Source organism: Pleurodeles waltl, chromosome 10 (genome assembly GCF_031143425.1).
Source record: "Pleurodeles waltl isolate 20211129_DDA chromosome 10, aPleWal1.hap1.20221129, whole genome shotgun sequence".
Taxonomy (NCBI): Eukaryota; Metazoa; Chordata; class Amphibia; order Caudata; family Salamandridae; genus Pleurodeles; species Pleurodeles waltl.
In genome coordinates, this window is record NC_090449.1 from 130,111,759 (window position 1) to 130,132,150 (window position 20,392).

Consider the following 20,392-nt stretch of genomic DNA (forward strand, 5'->3'; position numbering starts at 1 on the left):
TCTATGTAGTACCTGAATAGCACAAACTTACCTGATAAGGGAGGTTAAAGAAAAGTATACAGTCAGTGAGGGATAGTTAACTGACTATTAGATCTTGCCTTGTTATTCAGTGTTCTTTAAAGAGATATTCCAGAGCGTGAGTGCATATGTGGAAAAAGCCTGCTTCCTTTTTTAGTACTTCTACATCGGAACCACTGTAATCTGTCAGTATATCAATACAGCACCCTTACTTTGCAATTTATCACACCAGTGTTCCAATTAGAGAATTTTGTTTATCATCTCTAGAGGAAAACCTTTTCCACCAGTCAAAGACTTTGGAAATATTTTTGGGGAATCAGCCACACAGCCCGAACAATCCTGAAGTATTTTTTTTTTTTTTTTAATAGTCCATCACTATCTTTGATATCTAAAAATGAAAAAACTTTCCTGCAGAGATCTGCATGGCCTTTTTGGAACAGCTTTACAGCTCTTAGTGCTTTATAGATAAAAAAAAAACATTAAGCTTTCAATTTGATAAAAAAAACAGAATTGCTCCGTAATGAGGTCGAAAAAAATTCTTTGCTGCAAAGTCATTTTCCTAATTAGTTGTATGTTTCGCATATTCAAAAACACTTGTTGAAATTTCTTATTACTAAAAGGAAGTGACTTTTGTGGTGCCTATATAGGCACCATCCAGGCACACAGACGTCAGTTCTTTTCTTTCCGCGCCAGCCAGCGCATATCTGGAGAAGAGCTAGCCGTAATTCATTTTTGACTAACTTTTGACAACGTTTTGTCAACGTCTTTTGAAGTTTTTCTTCCTGGTGTGACAGGAATGTTATCCAAAAAGGCTGGCTTCAAGCCCTGCAGCGCCCGTCATCAACCAATGTCAGTGACAGACCCGCATATTGTATGCCTTTGGTACCTCAAGGGTGACCACAACCCCAAGTCCTGCTCCAACTGCTGCACCATGAACCTGAAGGCCTTGGGGTAGCAATCCCTCAAGCTTCTGGTGGCTTTGGTGCAACGCTGGGTTGTTTGACGTTCTGGCTGAGAGGAAGGTCCAGAAAGCAGTAGTGGAGTCCAAGATCTTTGTCGGACTCCAAGTCGTTGTGTGACTCCGGTAAGTCCTGCCATACGAATGAGAAGTCATCAAAGAGGCCTTCGTCTCTCCACATCTGTCAGCCAATGAGATGTTGGAGCGTCCGCCTTTGAGGCCTGGCTCTGCGGTAGAGTCTGCACCTGGGCTGTCTCTGCGCCTCTGGTTTTCCTGGAGCTGGAGTGATCCCTGCCAAGCTATAGAGTTCTATGAGGCTTTGCCCCTCATTTTTGAGTGGCCTGACCCCTCTGGCGTGCCTTTGGGCCTGTAAGGGTCTGCAGGGGCCCCTTCTGGTTCCACTTTGGGAATTGTGTTGCACAGTGTCATATCCTGCACCATCAGGAGCCATACCTTCTGGGTCAGAGCCTGAGCCCTATTCCAGTGGGACTCAGGAACGAATAGGAGTGGTTGCCGGACCCTGAGGATTGCCAGCCTTATGGCACTGTGGACTGGAGTGGGGAGCTGGGTGAGGCCAGTGGACTGGATACTTCTCCAGATACTGTTATGCTTCCTCCCCTTACTGTTGCTATGGAGGAGGGAGCATCATTGTCCATGGTGGTGAGGAGAGCAACGAAGGTCCTGGACCTCATTTTGCCCTCAGTGGGATTCAAGACAAACGCCTTGACAGAAGTGCTTCAGTCTGGAGTGTCCCCATCAGCATGCTTCTCCCACTTAATGAGGCACTTACTGATGTCCTCATGGGACTTTGCCCAGCACAGAGGCTCCTGTGAACAGGACTATTGCCCTCCGCCATTGCCTCGCACCAGGGGACCCAAGTTTCTTCACACAGCACAGCACCACTGGATTGGAAATCCAAGAAGCTGGAAAGTTTGGGAAAGAAGATGTTTTCTTCCACTAGACTGACACTGCAGTCCGTGAACACCAAGTGCCTTTTGGGCCGCTACCGCCATGCGCTGTAGGATACTGTTGCGCAGGTGCTGCCTTTGGTCCCAGAGGAGGCCCAGGCCATGTTCCCCCAGGTTGCTATTCCCGCTACTTTCTGGTGCCAAAAAAGGATGGAGACCTTTGTCTTATCCTTGACCCACACCCTCTCAATTTCTTCCTCAAGAAGAGGTTCAAAATGCTCAAGCTCACTTGTGTCCTGTTTGCCCAGGACCCTGTAGACTGGATTGTAATGCTGGACTTGCAGAATGCATATTTTCACATCCCTATCCTGCCTGCCCACAGGCGTTACCTGCGGTTCTCTGTAGGTCAAAAGCACTTTCAGTTCACTGTGCATCCCTTTGGCCATATCAACATCCCTTGGGTGTTCACCAAGGTAATGGTGTATTTGTAGCTCATCTGCGGAGATCAGGGGTTCCAGTCTTCCCTCTATCTTGATGAATGGCGTTTGAAGGTGGGCTTGTTCCAGGCTTTTGTCTCCCACCATCAGCCTACGGCCAACCTCCTGCATTCGCTGGGGTTCACTATCAACATGCCAAAGTCATACCTGACTCCCTCTCAGATGCGCCCTTTCATCAGAGCTGGTCTGGATATGGTGCAGTTTCTGGCTTGTCCTCCTGAACAGGAGAGGCCATGACTTTCAGGCTATTAAACCAATGGTTCAGCCTCTGTCCTGGATTTCTCTGAGACTCACTCTGAGGCTGCTTTGACTCATGGCCACCTGCATCCTGAAGGTGACACTTGCCCGCTGGCATAAGCAAGCTCTGCATTGGGGCCTGAAGTTCCAGTGGGCGCAGTATCAGTGGGACCTCTCCAAGCATCACAGGGACACACCAAAATATTTTAGCATCAAACTAGCCCTATCGGGAAACAAAGATTGCATCTGACGGAGCCCAACCGGGACATAGTCAGAAATGTTCTCTCCCAAACATTGTCAATCTGATGGAGATATGGTTTGATACTCTGGCATTTCTTGTCAATAATATAAGTTCTCAGGGACGGTTTTCAGGGCCCCTTCTCTTCTTTAGTGACAGCTAGTCTAAAATTTTGTTTTTTAACCCAACCGGCCTCTATTTTACTCAGTGAATGAGGAGATAAAACAGCTCCAGTCTTCCCAGATAGTTGGCAATGCACCTCATGTAACTCAGCCATGTAATTTTGTGATCCACATTCCAAGTGAAACAGTCAGAAATCACCTCCCTGTTAAAAGTAGTATGCAGATTTCCCCAGACTGAGATCCGGAGAAGCAATGGTGCGAGCTTGATGTGATTTTCCACAAATCCTAAACCACATTCTTCATGTAGAAAAAAACCGTAGCCCTCCAGGCCCCACACCAAGCAACCACCTACAGAAGTGACACTCCTCCTGCTGCAGGATGCAGCAATCCCATTACCCCCATATTGATGCCCCAAAAGTTAAAATAGGTAAATATTTGAGTTTAAAAACCTCTTGTGGCAAAATTTGTTTATTGCCAACTCATGTTGCCAGTTCAGAAATAGCCCCTACAGAGGCATTAGAGTTAGAAAACAGCTTAGAGAGACAGGGTAACCAACTGCCCCTAGAATCAAAAGTTACCCCCAAATAAGCAAACTCATTGAGTTGACTAATTAATTGCCCATTAATCGCCATGAACCCAATTTTCCAATTGGGCTTACCACAAACCATATAATGAGTTTTTGATATATATTAACTTCCAGGTCTAGGTAATTCATGTTTTTGACAAAAGCATTTATAAATGATGCAGTTTTGCTTTTACAAACTCCTAATAGCCATTAGGAGTTTGTAAAAGAAAAACTGCATCATTAGCTTACTAATACGGGGAGCAAACCATTAGCATAAAAAAGAAATAAAACGGGGGCAGGACACGCCTCTGTCACGCACCCCTAAAAAGATTAAAAGAGTCAGTGTGCTCACCCTCCATACTGTGCCTAACTGATGCCCTAACCCCCTCATGTAGTACCTGTAAAAACTCAACAATAGAATGAGGCAAGCCTAACTTTAAAAAGTATTCCACTAAGTTTAGAATGATTTACCCTGTCAAAGGCACTACTGAGGTCCATGAAAGCAAAACATAGGGTTCCCTTTTAGTAATGATGTATTTCCCAATAATCAGGTGTAGATTTAAGAACTGCTGTTGGGTCCCAAGACCTTTGCGGAACACATACAGTGCAAAACTCAGAATATCTTTTTACTGGGCCCAGCTCTCAAAGCTATGTTAAATATTAAGCCCCAGTATCTTGACCACCAAGTCCAGTAAACAAATTGGTCTATAACATTTAGGGTCTTTCCTGTTTCCTTTCTTGAAAATGGGTACAATGCAAGCTAGCTTCCATGAGGCAGGTATTTTCTCAGCGGCAGCACCATTAAGGACGTTTGTGATAAAGGGGGCCCACAAATGGATATTCTCTCTATAAAGGTCCATCAGCACCCCATCGGGTCCTGGAACCTTTTTAGAGGGCCTCTTCTCAACAGCCACTATCTCCTCTTCTAAATGAAATCTTATATCGAAGGGGATGCATGAGCCAGCAACCTTCTCATCCTTCCCCAGAAAGTTCACAAAGGAATAAATCAGACTAAAATGGTCATACCAGCATTCAGTTAGCATTCAGCATTCAGTTAGTTCCTATGCCCTCTGAGGTTACAGCGATTAAACTCCCTTTCTTCACAATACTCCAAAATCTTCTGGCACCCTTCAAATTACAAGCCTGTACAAGATTTTCCCACATTTCCCTCTTGATCCCCAGTTTTCCTCCTCGAGGCTAACTACCTGCCACAATTTCTTGTTCAAAGCTCTGCACGAGCTGTCAAACCAGCAAGGGTAGGTCCTCTTTATGGGGTTATGGCTGTAGTTCAACAGAATTGTTGAGCTATTCTGTTTATCAAATACGAAAAGAGTTTTAAACAGAGAGAGGAATGATCTATCAATAGGGTATCAGGAGTTAGACCTTGATTAGATTCCACCAGAGTGATCAATATGGACAAAATGTGTGCTCTTCGCCAGCTGACCTTAAGCTCATTGTCCTTAGTGCCTAAACCTGTCGGCCCTACTAGATTACAGAGTTGTCTCTGGACAGGTATATCAAGAACCAATTCTATAGGGTTATGGTCACTTTGCTTATGCTCCCTAACTCTTCCAGCTGTAACAAGCTGACTGAGGTCCTCAGAAACAAATATGTAGTCGGTCACTGTCCCTTGACCCCAGTCCACAAGAGTGGGCATCTGTGTAGGTAAATCCCTCTCTTTCTCAATCACATTAATCAAGCCCAGACTTAAAACGATCCCCAAAAGTTTCCACCCTCTCCCACTGACCACAGTCTGGTTGTATGAATAAGTGTCCCTCATCACTCACAGATTAGGTAGGGTGTTATGCTTGCCTATTTTGGCATTAAAATCCACACCCATTATAACTTGGAATTCATTGAGTGTATGAACGAGACCTCTGTTTAAGAATAGCTAAAACAGATAGTACAACAACAATCGACACCCTAACTCACACACATGGTTATAGAAATTATTCACAAAACATTAGACTTATTCAGAAGACTGACCCATACAATTAAAACCCTTTGATGCTTGCATACCACTTGGGTAGCCTTGGCAATTTTAATTAAGTTCACCAAGTGTGCCCCCCTCCCCTCCATCTCTCCCCCCCGCACACACACACGGTCCTCCACATCAGTAGCAGGAACAGAGAAACTGATGTCAAATCCATCCCATGTTATATGACCCGGGGACCATGTTTCCTGCATCACCACAATGTCAGAATTAGAAATATAATGAAACCAATCGTCATCATCAAGCTTAGAATGATATCCCGTAATGATCCAGCACACAAAATAAAAAGGGGGAACAGCCCTACAAAGTGTCCCAGAAGAGGCAACCCATGATACAGAGTTGTCAGCATCAATGTCTGCTGCGACCAGAGGTGTTTCACCAACTTTGGATTTGCATATGGTTGCAAGTTAATCAGTGTCCTCTAAACTTGACAGGGTGGTAAGCATATTATTGGTTACAATAGGTAATCTGTTACTAGACACAGGGGGTAACTTTTCAGCTTCTGCCATCCTGAAGTGGATTCATAAAATTCTCTGGATGCTTCCTGTGGCTGCTCAAAAAACCGTGGTCCAAGCGCTGGTTATTTCTAGACTGGACTACGGAAACGTGCTTTATTTGGGTGCGAATAAAGAAGTACTACACAAACTTCAAATTGTTCAGAACTCTGCAGCCAGGCTTCTTTGCCAACTTCCCAGAATTGCTCCTACTTCTGGTGCACTTCGTGAACTACATTGGTTGAGAATTGAGAATCGCACCAAGTTCAAAGCCCTATGCTATATGCTTAGAATTAATATGGGCCTAGCTCCCAATTACCTTAAAATCTTGGTTCAACACTATCGGCCCTCTCGGTCACTTAGATCCTCCAATCAACACAAATTCCAGGTGCCCAGAATCAGACGTGTCAAAATGGGGGGACGTTCTTTTGCCTTCCTAGCTCCCTCTCTTTGGAATTCTCTTCCTTCTTGCTTACGGCATGAAAGGGTGTTCATTAGATTTCGTAAGGAGCTTAAGACATGGCTTTTTAACCAGTAATCGCCCAAGTTGATTTCCTGATCCTGCCTTTGTCTTGCATTGTCTTGGCGCCGGGAAACCTCCGGGTAGCTGTGCGCTATATAAATCCAATAAATAAATAAATAAATTACTGTGGTTCGAGATCGCTGCAAACCCATCTCCACCTTGGGTTGCAGAGGTTTATAAAAATAAAAAAAACGGTGTCCCCAAGTTTATACCATTGGTCAGCTTCCTATGGCAGTCAAGGGGCGAGCTAAACCTGGGTACCGGCAAATGATGACCTAACAGTCTCCCTTCAGCTGCTTATCCAAAGGACCAACCCAGCAATTCTCCTGACAAATAAAATGTCTTTGTATTTGTTTAGATGAAAGTCAGAGTTCTGGCTTAACCAAAAATGGACCTTGTTCTTAAGTTGGACCGTCGACTCCTCAGCTATAGACAAGGGTGGAACATTGGTTAATACAGCAACTGATGGGCGACACTCTGGAAGGAGATATAGACATGAGTAACACCCCTTATACGAATCAAGACCTGGACCTTCTTAATCTAATCTAAGATGAGTGCCCTCCACAGTCTCGCTTGAGTTGCCTCTTAGAACTTGAGTCAAGGGTAAGATTGTATGACTGCCTGCCCGAGGTGCAGAGGACATAGGGGCAATGGCATTGGTGGTTCCAAGAGATGGGCACTCCCTAACCCTTTGACTGTTAACTATAGCATTAGGTGTAATGCTGGGAGATATGGATGCCACCAGTCGGCCTGGGCTCCGCTTTATGCAGATTGATTAGGTCTGGGACCATAACCTCTAAAGAACACAGATAATCTCTCATTGGGGTCATACTGGCTTCGATATTCTCTTTAAATTCCTCTGAGAGGTCGGCCAAAATAGATTTGATGATGTCATTAGTGATGTACTCAGAAGCCTCGTTCCCCCCAGGAACTATGTAGGAGCATTATTCTCAGGGAGCAGTGACTTCTTCCTGCTTGTGCTGGAGGCTGTTTAGAACTGGTGTTTCCTTTTTAAACTGGGCTTTCTTCTCTTTCTGGGGAAACAGTCAGCCCATCTGAATCTAGTCTCTGCGACAGGCTATACAGACTCAGGGCCATCCACGTGAACTGCCGGAACCAGGACCCCCCAGAAACCTCACTGGCCAGTGCGAGTAAGACCGATCCAGCTTGGCATTCACAGAGCTCAAGAGGTAACCGCAGCTCCGCTAGGTCTATTTCTCTGGTGACAACCCCCACAGCTCTAGCCAGAGAGAGCTAGTATGGTTCTTGGGGCCCAGTGATTTTCTATTCCCCGTCATAGAGCTAAGGCAGGATTGAGCTAGATTGAAAAAAGCCAACAGTATCCTGAGTGTCCAAAGGGGCCAATGAGGTGTTTATGCGAACTAACAGAGGAGTGAAGATGCCCCCACAATGACTGAACAGAGTGAATCAAATGAAGGCAGGGGCTATGAGAAAGAGATGACACTCAGTCAGCTGGACCAAAGCCATCATTAACCTCAGAGAGTGGGTCTGGCCAATGACAGGCTCGCTCTTGACTTGGTCTTGGCACGGGCACGTCCTGCACCTGCCCGCGAGAGGTCCAATGCACTATAAGTGCACACCTGCATTAAACCCCTCCTGCCGGGCTGATGTGCACTCTGGGACCAGCAGTCCCTCCACTGGTGATGCAGTCAGAGAAAGTGGTGTCAGCAGTTCTGTGTACTGGAGTTTCCAAGCTGGCTCTCGCTTGGAGACGCTTTTCATCTCAAGTGGAGCTCAGGCCTCCTGTACACCTTTCTGCCTATACCACTCCTGCCCAGAGTTCTCAAGAAGATCAGGTACAACTGGGCCCAAGTTATTCTTGTGGCTCCAGACTGGGCACAGAGAGTCGGTATCCCAAGCTGTTGAACATGGTCCTCCATCAAGCTGCTCTTTTGGGAGTATCTTCTGTTGCAGCAACAGGGTAGGGTGCTCCACCTGACCCTGTCAACTCTTTGCTTTTATCCATGAAGATTGAGCGGTGGCAGTTGACAGCTTTTGCACCTTCCCCCCAAGGTCTGTGATGTTATCTTGGCAGCCATGTGTCCCTTCACCAAGATGGTATATGCCTGCTGTTGGGGAAAGTTTGTGACATGGTGCACAGAAAGACAGATCGATCCCCGGTCTGCACCCTTTCTCAAGTTCTTCTTTTTATCCTTTCCCTTGCCCAATAGGTCTCTGCTATTTCTGCTATTCTGCGGTTGCCTGACCAACCATCCCTCTTCAAATACCCTACTGTAAATAGGTTCTTAAAAGGTTTGCAACATAGGTTTCTACCTTCTCCTTTCGTTATGCGCCAGTGGGACTTAACTGTTGTCTTCACTTTTCTTATGTGAGATCCCTTTACTCAATTGTCCCCTCAGGCTTATTACTATCAAAACAGCCTTCCTCTTGGCTATCACATCTGTATGGAGGGTCAGTGAGATTCAGGCTTTATTATCCAAGCCTCCTTATTTGAACATCTACCAAGACAAGCTGGTGCTTCAGACGAGAGCTTCCTTTCTTCCAAAGGTGTTCAATCACTTTCACGTAGGCCAATCCATCACTGTGCGTACTTTTTACGCTGCACCACATCCTTCCAAGGAAGCAGTGCGACTTCACTGTCTGGACCCAAAATGAGCATTGCCATTCTACTTTGATCAAACAAAAGAGTTGTGTGTGGATAACTGACTCTTTGTATGGTATGTCAGGGCAAAGAAAGGTCGGACCATACAGAAGCGGAACATCTCCAGATGGATCATGCTCTTTATCAAGTTCTGCTATGCATTAGCCAAGAAGCAACCTCCTGAGGATTTGCATGCCTATCCCACAAGAGCCAAGGCTGCGACCACTGCGTTAGCACACAGAGTTCAGGTCCGGGACATCTGCCAGGCTGTGACAGGGGCTTCTTTGCTCACGTTCACAAAGCACTACTGCATCAACAGTTAGGGCTGTAGGAATGGGCATTTTGCTTGTACGGTCCTGCAGAACTTCCACGTCTGAAAGTGGTCCACAGACCCACCTCCAGGGAGGTATTGCTTGGGTATGTATTCAAAGCTAACTTATCTGCAACTTGAACTCTCTATTAGATGAACAAGTTACTTACTTTTGATAGTATCTTAGCTGATAAGAAGCAATATCTAGTTGCAGATTCCTTACTGACCCACCTATCCTCCCCACTCTGCAAACTTATTTCTAGAAGAGGGGTTTCCCTCTCAGGACCTTAGTTTTGATGCACCAGTAGTCAGTTTATTTATGACTCTGCTCTTCTGGCATGGAAAGTTGAGAAGAAACTGACATTAGCACGCGGGTGTGGCTTCTATAATGGAACCGCAACATCCTCTCCAGCTTGGATGACGCTGATGACTGACGCGAAGAATATCATGTAGGTGATTTAAAACATCTGGTAATGTATTGGCCGCTGGCTATTGTGCAACGCTGTAAAGAGGGAGCTGTAGTGGGATGCACCCAAGCAGATATCTGCCATACAACTTTGTCACAAGTAACTGCATCTGCACTCAGATCGCACAGTTGGGTGTGCATCAGTGAAAACCACCATTTCTTCTGTCTTTCTAACTGCTGTTACTGTGTGTTTTTTATCTGGTGTGGAAGGTCGTGGAGATTTTGGGGAAGCTCTATCCCTAATCTAACTGCTACAGCACACTTCCTTCTGTGACTTGTAGCAGGAAGAAGCGTGCCAAGCCCCTCATCCAGTGCAAGCTTGCTTAGTAGCTTGGGAAGGACAAGTAGCAGGAGCCGTTGCAACCTGGCTGCTGGCTTGACACTTTACATAATTGCATGACTCAGACATGCAGCAGTAGGAGTTGCAATAGTGGTTATATTTGGGACTTATTGCTTCTCCCAGGTGGTGCATCTGGCATTGGTCACTAGTACTATTAATTAGTGTACACCAGCAGGACTTAATTTGTGCTATGGATTGCTTGTGGCCACCACCTGCACATATTTTTTGGAACCGGCATGCTTCAGTGTTTGGTGCTTGGCAAAGCTGTTGTGTTTTTTATTCCCCACTAATGCCTGTATATGCGTGGACTTCTAAGCTGGGCGTAAAGACACAAATGGCCATGCATCCTTAAAGTGTGTTTTCTGAAGTAGAGATTGTGAAGATAGGTCCCTCCCTTCAAATTCACCACCTGAACAACACAACTACTCGTAGATATGTGTGTGGTGCAAGACCAAATACTGCATTTGCCTTCTCTTCACATGCTTGCCCTCACAAGAGAATATCCTTATACTGCTTATCAATTGTGTGTAAACTATTTACAGAAGAAGGATCAAGGGAGTTAAAATTGATAGCTTATTTTTAAACATCCGTGAAAAACTGAATGTGCTGTACATCAGCAGGACACTCCATACTGGCACAGTTTCCACCCAGTGTATTACATCATCAAGTTTGCTGTTGTATTTTTTAATCCCTGAAAAATTATTGTGTGATCTCTTCAACGTTAGATGTTTTGTCTGAAATGATTACTCCTTTGCTGTAAAAGGAGTACTTAATCGTTGCATTCACAAATATGACAAAAACCATTGAGATCAGTGTGTAGAACACGATGTATCCGAATTAATGTGGCCTTCAGCAAAAATGCCACTCACAGCTTGTGAAAGATGTGCATCTGCCACTTTCACCCATAAATCAGTGAATTCGTTCACTGTTTTGATAAGCACATGGGCTTGATTCAAGTGCTTGTCAATGTAGTACTTTTTTTATTGTATCTCATATAAGTTAAAACACAACACTAACTAGCCATGAACAACTAAATACGAAAGGTAGTTAAAAGATGGAGCTCGAGCACGTCTGACCCCATTTATAACTATGGGAGCAGTGTAAGACAATGACAAATATTTCCCGAGATTCAGTATCAGCAAGAGCAACCCTCTAATTATAAATGTTATTTAGGAAATCAACCAAGACAGCTTTCAGACAACTCCATCCAGGCAGGAGCCACAATCATCTCGAACCGCATCGGAAAGTAGGGACTTTTAAAGCATTGCACCTTCTACTCTGAAGTTGCAAAGACGCTAATTAAGGAAAACCATAAACCAGGCCCCCAAGCTTTGTTGAAATTCAAATAAAAATTAGTCCTAGCCAAAGTAGAACAGTTCATAAGAGGTTAAAACGTATTTGACAGCTTGTAATGAACACACTAGAAAGGATAGGAGGTAATCCATTTGTGCAATGAACATATCAGCAATTTGAAGCATAAGACCCCCTCGTAAGAGGTCAAAACGTATTGACAGCTTATAATGAACACATAACAAAGGATAGGAGTTAAACCCTCGAGGAACATACCAGCATAGTACTTTGCAGCACAGGACTAATTGAACGTTCCCTGGCAATTGCCACACATTGGGGAATGCTTGTATTGCACTTATAAAAACTCTTTATGAAAGCAATAAAAAAAAAAAGAAGTCGAGCAGTAAAATTAATTTTTATTTTCTTAGTTGGAATATGTGTATATGATTTTAATATAATCGTGGTCAAGCTATCAGTATTACATGTAGTATGTGGACCACTTATAAATTCCAGTCAGATCGTTGCTCAGGTCTGGGTTGTGTTATGTTGTAACTAATGCAACTATAATTTGACAAGCACTCAAATCAGTACTGCTTGCTTGTCAAAACAATAAGTGGTTCAGTGATATGTGACCGACTATGGCACAAGTTAATATATGATTTTTTGTTGGCCTCATCCCCAATAGTCCTGAACGGGCCATACCCCCGGTGTCTGATCACTCACAGCATGCCTGCAGCAGGCTATATACCAATAAGGTGAGACTGCCAGGGGCATAAACCGCCACCCCAACCTCTCTTTAATGAAACCAAGAAGAATGATAAGGAAGATGAGAAAAAATCCATCTTCGTATTTGTCAAAGGTAGCATCATGAAACGAAAGCATCCCTTCCTCCTGCTCAGTGCCCTTCATGGGCTGCTGCCCAGCACTGCCCTGTTTGCAGCTCCGCTATCTGCCTTCACAGCTGTTACCACTTATTAGGGAGGTCCTAATACGGTTTTGCTGAGGGCAATTCTCCCTCCATTGCTACTAAATTAGCGTTGCATCCTGAAATTAATAAATTCTGGTTCGTTTACCCCTTCCACTCTTTCATGCTCTCTAGGCCGTATGCAGCACGCTAAATTTCTATTCTGTTTTACTAAGTGTTCATGAGCACGTTTTTGCATATATTTAAATGTATTATGCTGTCTTTTTCTTTTTTTCTAATTATCTCTGTGTCCTTTTACTATCTGGTCAATGTAATTATTTTGCAGGAGTTGCAGGAGTTGTAAATGTTTCTGCTAAAAGATCACTGTCACTGTTTTCCCTATAATAGTGCCCCATTCTGGGACCCCCTGTAACCTAGATTAAAGTGTAGAGCGATTCGAGCCTATTAGTATTTTACTTACTGCTTGCAGAAGTACCTTCTTAAATAACAGAATACTCTGAACAAGGCCAATAGTTGTGAGCAGTATTGATCCAGCCTAGCCGTGGCTGGTCTGCTCCCAGCATTTTATGACCCTAAGTTTTTAATTTATTTGAAGTTTTTCTTTTACCTGCTTTTAAATTAAACATCATCTTTTGACCTCCTAAAAAGTATCAGTGGGGGCGTGGCTAAGATGGCTGCCGTGTAGGAGCCTTTTTTCGGATCTCCGCTGGGGGCCGTGTAATAGCCCAGCCTGTGCACCCTCCTTCGAGCCCCCAGCGGGTCTGTGTGGGGCCTACTGGTTCTGTGGGGGCCCCAGAGTTGGGTTACAGTTTTGGAGAGAGCCCTGGAGGGCTGCGGGCTGTAGTTTGGAGGCGGGCGTGTAGGCCGCTAAGACATCGCCCGGCCGAGGAGGAGGGGAGCGCAGGCTCCGGTAAGAGATGGCGCATCATTTCGGACAGCCCTGGCGGGAAGTCCCTGGACCGGCGGTTGGCCTTGGGTCCTGAGGCGGCTGCGTGGAGCCGCGGGCCCAGGCTCCTGGAAGCTGCTGCATTGGAGTGTCTTGCAGGGGGCTGGGTGCGATGTTAGGCCTGCGGTTGGCCCCCGCGGCCTCTCTGAATGACGGGCGGTGGGTCCTCTCCCCGTGGACTGCATCGGAGGCGGCGGTGCTGAGGTGACGCGACCCGAGGGAGCTTTGGACAGGCCTTTGGCGGCGCTCGTGGGGCCCTGGTCGGGGCAAGTGGCAAAATAAAGCGAGAGGTGAGCAAGCCCGAGTGGTGCCCGGTGGCGTGGAGGTGTGACTCGGCCTCTGGGACTAAGCACCAACAATGGGGCAGGTGTCGGTGGTGCCGCCTAGGGACGTCTGGCCCACCGCATTCACTGCAACATGAGCCAGAGTGGAGCTGACCCGGATCCTGGGAGGGGGACGGCCGGCTGGGTGTGGGGGCTTGCTTGTGGGCTGCTTCCTGCCCTGCCAGGCCGAGCTTCAGCGACTGTGCAGAGGATCATAAGAATCGGGACCGCGGCTGGACCACATCGTTGGCGGAGCTGGTGCCTGTACATGGTGCGGGGGTGATCACGTCCCAAAGACACACCAAGAAAGAAGGCTCCCTTAGGGACCTTTTCGCCAAAACCCCAGCCAAGAAAGTGCTACCGGACGAGCCCCCAGTCATGGAAGATGGTGAGACGGTGATCCAGGGGGTGTAAGGGAAAGTGATGCACCCCTTACCAGGTCCTTCATGGAGCAACAATTTGGGACCCTGCGTGGTGACTTCGCCACCTTGAAGCAAGAAATAGCGGTGGAGGTCACGGAATGAAACAAGAGGTCGTGGAGCTGGGGCAAAGGATAGACATGCTTGAGCAGGCTCAGGATGCCCGAGAAGAGGAGTTGGACTGCCATAGGAGGGAGCTTCTTGCCCTGCTAGACAAGAATCAAGAATTGCAATACCAAATTGAGGACTTGGAGAATAGGTCCCGGAGCTTGAACATCCGAATTAAGGGCGTTCCATCACAGGCCATGACTGCCAAACTGGAGGATTTCGAGGAGACCAAACTGTGGTGCTTGACAGAACACACAGGGTTAGCCGGCCTGCTCGCTCGCCGGGCCAAGCCCAGGACATACTGACCTGTCTACACCATTACAAGCAACGGGAGACCATAATGGCAGCGGCACCGGACCAACCACTAATTGAGTTTGTTTAACGTTTGTTCCCAGGCGGGGAACTCTTCCCAGTTTATATTTCACTGTCTGTTTCTTCCTTCCCTACTCTCTATCCCTCTGCCCTGTGTTTGTTGGGGCTAAACCTCATCCCATCTCCAGCCATGGGTCAGGGATTCGAAGTGGACGGGCGGGAGTCTCCATCGGCATGGTAGCGGACGACTCTTCCTTCCCTATGACTACAGTTCTTAGCTTAAACGTACGGGCCTTAATGCAGCAGGAAAACTCCTCTCTCTTCACATAGATCTCCTGGGACATCGGCTGATGGTAGCTAACACCTACGGCCTGAATGAGCATCAGGAAAGCTTTCTTAGGGACCTCCTGGGGAGGATTATGGCCACTCCAGATGAGGACATCATGGTGGGGGGAGACTTTAACATAGTACCGGACACCCTGCTTGACAGATCGGCCCAGCCAAGGGGGGCCTTCTCAAAGGACTTTGAAGACTGGGTGAGGAAGTCAGGACTCACAGATATCTGGTGCAGGCAACACCAGACGGAGAAGGCATACTCATTCTTTTCTGCAGTGCACCAGACCTATGCACGCATTGATCTTTTCCTTAGCTCACTGTGTATTACCAACTAGGTGACGAAGACTACGATAGGAATGGCTTCCCTGTCGGACCATACCCCGCTTGTGTTGTTGCTTGCTTTTCCCCCGTATGCCCAAATTGCTAAATGTTGGCTCCTCAATAAGAGACTCTTAGTCTGTAAAGACACACTAGCAGAAATTGAAGTTGCGATAACCTAGTACTTAGTAGCAAATGATACTCCCGTGGTTAGTGCTGCCACTTTATAGGAAGCATTAAAAGCAGTCATTAGGGGGCAATTCATAGCGATAGCGGCTAGACTGAATAAGGCCCGACGGACAAAACGCCAACAACTAGAGGACGAAATAAGGACACTGGAGGCCACCCACAGCCGGTCGGGGTCGTTGGTGACGCAGAGGCAAATTGCCACTCTCCGTAAACAACTGTGGGCCCTAGACGGCGATAGGGTGGAATATGCCCTGCTGCGGACTAAGCAGAAATATTATACGGGGGTGACCGGGCCGGACGCCTACTGGCCCCCCGGCTTCGGGCGCAGGCAGCGGGACGCCGTGTGGCAGAGCTCCAACTGCCTGATGGCACTCGGGCTTGTGGGGATGAGCAAATCGTCGCCCAATTTGAGCTTTTCTACTCAGACCTGTACGCGGCAGAGGGGCTCGACGCGGAGGGGGTTGAGGCTTACCTCACCTCCGTCCCCCTGGCCCAGATCCCTTCGGTGGCCAGTGAAACACTGGATGGAGACATCACTAAGGCAGAGGTCCTGGCAGCAATACAGAGGCTGCCAACAGGTAAGGCGCCTGGTCCTGATGACTTCAGTGCGGAGTACTATAAAGCTTTTGGGCCCCTTCTGGCGCCGGTGCTGACCCGATTATATAACGAACTGAGGGTGGCTGCTCTGCTACCTCCCACAATGCAACTAGGAGTAGTGACGCCATCCCTAAGCGGGGGAAGGACCCGCGTCTCTGCTCGTCATATCGGCCCATCACGTTAGTGAACATGGATGCCAACATTTTTACAGGAATCCTCGCCCTCAGACTGAAACCCTATATTCAGGGCCTGATTGTCCCGGACCAAACCGGGTTTATTCCCGAACGTTCCTGTAGTGATAACACTAAGAGATTATGCCATCTCCTCGACAAGGTGCAGCGAGCTCAAATCCCAGCCCTCCTTCTCTCCATCGATGTGGAAAAAGCTTTTGACAGGGTCCACTGGCACTACGGTCACAAGGTGCTGCGGTACACCGGTTTTGGGCCCTAGATTCCGCAACTGGGTACGCTATTCTTATGACAAGCCCAGAGGAATGGTGTCGGTAAATGGTAGATTGTTGTACCAGTTCCCCATTTCTAGAGGCACGCAGCAGGGTTTCCCCCTCTCGCCTCTACTCTTTACCCTCTATATGTAGCCCTTTGCTAAATGTGTACACAATAATCCTGACATAATTGGTTTTCCAATGGGTGGTAGGTCACATAAACTGGCCCTATACGCAGATGATGTGCTACTTCAGCTCTCTCAGCCTCAATCCTCCCTGGTGGGGATTATGACAGAGTTGGTGACATTTGGTGCAGTATCAGGCTTTAAAACTAACCTCTCCAAGTCATCAGTCCTGAACTTGACTGTCCCGGAGGCGGAGAGGTGTGCCCTGGGGGCGGGGCTCCCCTTCTCATGGGCTGCACAAGGCATTACATACCTTAGCTTGTAAATACACCCCACGACCAAAGCCACTGTAGCAGGTAACTACATGAGGATATTAGACCGTACTGAACTGTTGAAATGGATGGCATATGGTCTCTCCTGGCTGGGCCGTATAGCGGCGATCAAGATGACTCTCATACCCAGAATACTCTTATCTCATGCAGACCCTGCCGTTGCAGCCACCACCCCTTCTCCTAGACAAACTGCAAGCGCTTATATGGGAATTTATTTGGAACGGTAAGAGGGCAAAAATGTCGAAAGGCCAGGCCTACCTGCCTCAGGCGGAGGGAGGACTGGGTGTCCCACATTTACTTAGCTATTACCACGCCGCTCAACTACATTACATGGTGGAATTGGCCCGTCCACAGATGGAAAAGTATTGGTGCTTTATAGACCAGGCAATAGCGTGAATGCATATATGGAAAATGCCATGGTTCCCTAAGAAACACCGCCCTTCCAGAGTGTATGTCTCCCCAGTCCTGCGGGCCACACTAGGAGCTTGGGACAGGGTGCAGGTGACAAAGCGGCTATCCACCCCCGTCTCCCCCTAGACACCGCTTATCGGTAATCCCGATTTCCCTCCGGCGGTTGGGGAACCGGCATATACAGAATGGCAGGACTCACAATGCAAAAGAATCGGAGACCTTTTCGATGAGAGGGGGGTGTTGACTTTCTCCAGACTGCAGGCAGTGTTTGGCCTCCCCGATAGTGTGTACTGGCAGTACTGGGCCATCCATCATCGGGTGACCTCTCCTGCAATACGCCCACATGTGAGCAGAACCCTGACCCGCTTTGAACAATGGCTTCTCACCAAGGACACGGACAAACGACTCCTGTCCGATATCTATGCTTTTTTGGTTACGCCACCGCAGCTTCTCTGCACCTTGGCTAGACACAGATGGGAAGGCGAATGCGAACGCACCTTTACAGACCGTGAGTGGCGGGATATCCTACACAGGACATGTGTCAGCCTGCGCCACCAACACTAAAGAAATGTACCTGAAAATAGCCCACTATATGTACTACACACCAGCTAGGATGGCTGCATGGGGAATACGTGGTGATGACCGATGTTGGGGATGTGGGGGAGAGAGCACCCTCACCCTAAAGGTGGTAGATGATAAATACGATACTAGTATACCCCAGTTTCCTAGCTATATTCTGTTGGGCCTCCCGGATCCCCGGACGTACCCCTCCGCTCTCCTAGGGGCCAGGCTATTTCTCTGGGGGCCACGAAGCAGCTCCTGCTGGCCCGATGGGGTCAGAGTCCATCCCCACTCACACTGACTGGTTACATAAACTGTGGGCACTTATGGGCATGGAGAAGCTGGCGTCTTCTGCGACAGGAACACTCCTCCTTTTTGACAAAATGTGGTGTCTAGCTATTAGGTACTTGTCGACAGAGTTTAGGGAATTAACCTGTCCCTCTTACCTCCGTATATTGCGACTGACAAGAACAGAAGATGCTCAGGAATGAAAAGTGGATGCGCCCCCGCCACACCTAATGGGCAGATCTGCAGATCAAGGATAGTCCCATGGGCTGATGACAGCATATCAATGCAAATCGATGTCCTTCCCCTCCCCGTTCTATACCCTTTCTCTCCTTTCTTCCCTTTGTTTCCTCCCCACCGGCCTTGGGATGTAGGTGGGAGATGTTGTGAAATTCCAAACAATAAAAGAGATCTTAAACCTTAAACGTATCAGTCCTGAGTTCACACCTGGGAATTAATTCTACTGTCACCAAAAGTGGCGTCTGTGCGTTAACGGCTCAGGCCACATATGTGATATTATAATGCAAACTGAGCTAGGTAATCAAGTTGCACTGACTGGTACCCTCACATCTTTATATTCCACATGCCCTTTAGCTGGCTTTCAGTACACCCAGTATACCTATGGTTTCTCCTCTGCCCTTACAGCACTACGAACAGCTTATCAGACCTACCGAAGGACAATATCTCACGCCTTTGCACTCCTTCTGAATCACCTTTTGCTAGAGCAACAGGCTTGTGGCTGATGCTACTTATTCTCACAATGTTAATGCTTGTGTACCTGCCACATAAGAAGTACTTCAACTTTGTATTGTTGTGCAGAAGTGATTGTTGATTTGTTATACTCTTTTTACCTTTTGTGTTAGGCAATAAAAATAACAGGAGGTGAATGTTTGATTGGTTCCGCATTCCGTCCATCATTTGTGTTTGTTTGCTTTTGATGTACTAAGTGCTCCAGGTATGCCCAGACGTGGGTCTCTTTCTCACTGTGCCATTGGATTCAAGCTAGCCTGGCTGATGAAGGGTGATACCCTGAAACCGGTCCCCGGATGCTTGTTTCCGGTTCAGGGTGGACCTGGCCTGGCAGTTCGAGCTGGACTGTTCCCATGGGGAACAGTGTCAAGACTGATTTGCATATGGCTGGGTCCAAACTGGGGTGGCATGGTGAGCAAAAGAATTGATGGAATAAACCCAGATCTGTGACTGGGGGTGAATGTTTGATTGGTTCCGCATTCTGTCCATCATTTGTGTTTGTTTACTACAAATAAATAAACAGATTAAAAATACTCCAACTGAGCTGTAGACCAGTATCTTGTGATAACCCACAGCTTGGAACTGCCTGGCAAAAGCTTGCACCACACACACACGGTTACAGCATAACTTAGATAACACAGGACACACGTGGTTTTTCCAAACTAAGTGCTTGATTTGTGTGTTTTTTTTAAAAAGGGAGTACAGGGGCCTAAAGTGTTTTTAGGATGCTTCAGAATGGTGGCGTTGCTGAATACCACGTCTGCCTAGTCTTTATTCCATGTTTGTCTCTCTTCCACCAACCCACAGTTCTGTCTCTTTATCATGCTCTTGCAGGTTCTTTCATCCCTACTTTTATCACTGCTTTCCTAAATGTCCCTCCTTCTTTATCTGCTGTCTGCTTTTCCCTCTTTTGCTTTAGGTCAAAGTTTGAGAATGAAATAAACTTCCGGTCTTCAAAAATAAGGCCGAGTGTCCACAAATAAGGCCGAGTGTCCACCACCTGCACAAATTATTGTACGATTATAGTTGGCATAGAGAGGTGGTTTGAAGACTGCCGCAGAGTGCACAATCTAGCTATTCTACTTTAGTAGAATGCTCGATTACCCATGGGCTTCTTGGTTCTACGAGTGCAGAAAACTGCACGAGTCACATGACAGACACGCACAAAACTATTCCTTCAGTCGGTTCTGGACCCGAATTGACAATCTGTGTAAAATTCTGCCACAACGGCATTTCACGTTATGAGGGCAGCACTGCACTGGCCTCCTTCTTGGTGCCACACAATTGGGGTCCTAAAACCATCGGAGTTATTGTTGAATTATATGGGAGGGCCGGAGCTACTTGCTTCTCCTTTTATGATAATTTCTCGTTTCTCATTTCCTATTCTTCATTTATTTTTCTCTCTCCATTTCGCAGTAAATAATAAAAGCA

At 47.0% G+C, this 20,392-nt stretch overlaps 1 protein-coding gene across 1 annotated transcript in view; it reads left to right on the plus strand.

Annotated features, from left to right (window-relative positions):
• SDK1 (sidekick cell adhesion molecule 1) overlaps window positions 1–20,392 on the plus strand; it is a 2,061,301-nt gene that overhangs the window by 2,033,146 nt on the left and 7,763 nt on the right. The gene's annotated exons all lie outside the window — the stretch shown is intronic.